The sequence below is a fragment of the Triticum dicoccoides genome, chromosome 3B (genome assembly GCF_002162155.2).
Source record: "Triticum dicoccoides isolate Atlit2015 ecotype Zavitan chromosome 3B, WEW_v2.0, whole genome shotgun sequence".
Lineage (NCBI taxonomy): Eukaryota > Viridiplantae > Streptophyta > Magnoliopsida > Poales > Poaceae > Triticum > Triticum dicoccoides.
Genome location: NC_041385.1, coordinates 565562176 through 565564997, shown reverse-complemented (window position 1 = coordinate 565564997; position 2822 = coordinate 565562176).

Sequence of the window (2822 nt, the reverse complement as noted above, 5' to 3'; positions counted from 1 at the left end):
GATGTTGTCACCTACAGCTATATGAAAGACTACAAGGGCAACGCTCACAAGTGCCTAATGGCAAAGGCCATGGTAGAAGAAGGAGAGGACCAAAGCTCTCCTGACAAGGTCAAGGTAACCCCACGATCAAAGCCACCTCTTTTCACTCCTTCTACTCCTAGTGATGAGTATCTTGATGCGGAGGATAATTATGATGATAATGATCTAGATGACCCCATGTTTGCAAAATTAAAAAAAGGTCATGTGCTCCCTCAAAGGAAAGAAGCTCACTATGTTTTGTATGCTTATGGAGATGGTGGGTAAGCACACCGTCACCATTAAGGAACTCGAAACCTTCGTAACCGAGGAAAAGGAAAAATATGAAATACTTGAGCGGAAAGTCCAATATGAGGAATGATACGTCTCCAACGTATATATAATTTTTTATTGTTCCATGCTATTATATCATCTTTTTTGCATGTTTAATGGGCTTTAATATGCTCTTTTATATTATTTTTGGGACTAGCCTATTAACCGTAGGCCTATTAGTTTCAGTTTTTCCCCTATTTTAGTGTTTTACAGAAAAGGAATATCAAACGGAGTCCAAACGGAATGAAACCTTCGCTAGGATCTTTCTTGGACCAAAAGCAATCCAGAAGACTTGAAGTTGAAGTCTGGGACTCTACGAGGAAACCACGAGGCAGAAGGGTGCACCCAGGGGGGTAGGCACGCCCCCACCCTCGTGGGCCCCTCATAGCTCCACCGACGTACTTCTTTCGCCTATATATACTCTTATACCCTAGAAACATTAGGGAGAGCCATGAAACCACTTTTCAACCGCCGCAACCTTCTGTACCCATGAGATCTGTAGCGACCAGACCTCAAACAGTCTGATCTCCGTGCATCAGTGTCATCCCTGGATCGGTAATGCTGACACACACAGTACTTGAAGGATTTATAACAGAGTAGCAAGCACACACTTATTACGTCGAATGTCTCAAAAGAGAACTTATTTCAATAAATAGGGCTTAAGACCATCTAATAACGATAACAATGGAAGCCTTGGAAGATAAAGTGAGTCCATCAACTCCAATGGCATCACCGAGTGAAAGACCATGACCTAAGGCACCTTACTCGTCGTCTGAAAAGTCTGCAACATGAACATTGCAGCCCGAAAACGGGTCAGCACATGGAATATGCTGGCAATGTAACACATAGAGAGTAATGAACAGAATAATGCTATCACTACATGCATATATGGCTGGTAGAAAGCTCTATGGTTACAGTTTTGCATAAAGCCAATTTTCCCCTACAACAAAGGAATAGATTTTTATTTAACTATCATGGTAGTTGTTAAACATTGAGAAGGTTCACCCAACTCAATCCCAATTAAGCATCATCATTAAGCCCAATCAGATTAAATTAAGTAACATGATGAGATTCACATGATAATCCAAATACTAGATACTCAAAACGTCCATAACCGGGGACACGGCTAACCATGATTAGTTTGTACACTCTGCAGAGGTTTGCGCACTTTTCCCCACAAGACTCGATCTCCTCCGTTAGATTTCTTGCACTACATGGTGTTTGAGAAACGGATGACCGAGACACAGTCTTTCAGAAGTGTTTGCACCTTACGATGGGTAGACAGTTACGCCTACTTTCCCCTACATCTGCTAGTCTACCACTATAAGAGTTCACACAACTTAATCAACTATGCTAGAGCCCATAGTAGCTTGTGGCTGCACACGGAAGTTTCTAGCATGAATAAATCTCATGATCCCTTTGAGCCTGGGTGGCGGTCCATAGGAGAATCACACGGTACCCCGGGATTTCCAAAAATACAAACAACACTGGGTTCCCCAGGTGCCTCAATCGACCCAGATGTGTATTAAAGTTGCCACCTTAAGTTAACCATTAATTAACAATACTCACATCTGTCATGGAAATACACTCACCCAATCCACGTCTACTAGCATAGCATAACAATATAAGCAAACATAGAACTAACTCCCAAAGGTTTGATAATAAATAGGACAATAGGTACTACCTCATCTATTTCCCAAAACCCACATGTTAAACAGATCCTAACCATGCAATTGTTTGAGGGTTGATCTAATGCAATAAAACTAGGTAGTAAAGAGGTATGATCAAAGTGTTACTTGCCTTGCTGAGGATCCGTGAAACCTAGAGACTCGTAGTAGCAAGCTGCGCACTCCGGGTACTCTGTCGCAAACAAACAAGCATACAATAAGTACTCATCTAATGCATGGGTAAAACTCAAATAAGATATCTATCCAGAAAGTTCAACTTAAGAACTCCGGTTTGCAAAAAGAATCAAATCAAACAAAGCAACAAAACTCAAACGGCGAAAGAAACAAGCTTCATTTACTAATCTGGATCTAAGTCAAATTTCACAGTAGCAAAAACTTGTTTAAGTTGGTTAAATGGAAAGAGGACTTCGAGACGAAACTCTAGATGCTTGAATCGCCTAATTCCGATAAACGAGCGAAAAGATAAACTAAAACAAAAATCGGATCAGAAATCGCGATCGGAAATAATCGCGAAAAATACGAGAAAAAGAAAAATGGACGAACAGACTAACAAACGAACGCTCGCTATCTGCGGCTAAACAACGAAAACCGTTCGTTAAAACGAACATACCGACGAACGTCCGTTAAATAAACTAAACCGAGAAAAAAAACGACAAACCAAAACTAAAAGAAAACGGATCTACGGTTTTTTTTAAAAAATTGAATGGTTTTATAAAAAAACCGGCGGTGGCTACCTCGGGTCCGGCGGGATTCCGGCGAGGCGGCGGCGGCTCTGGGCGGCGGCTC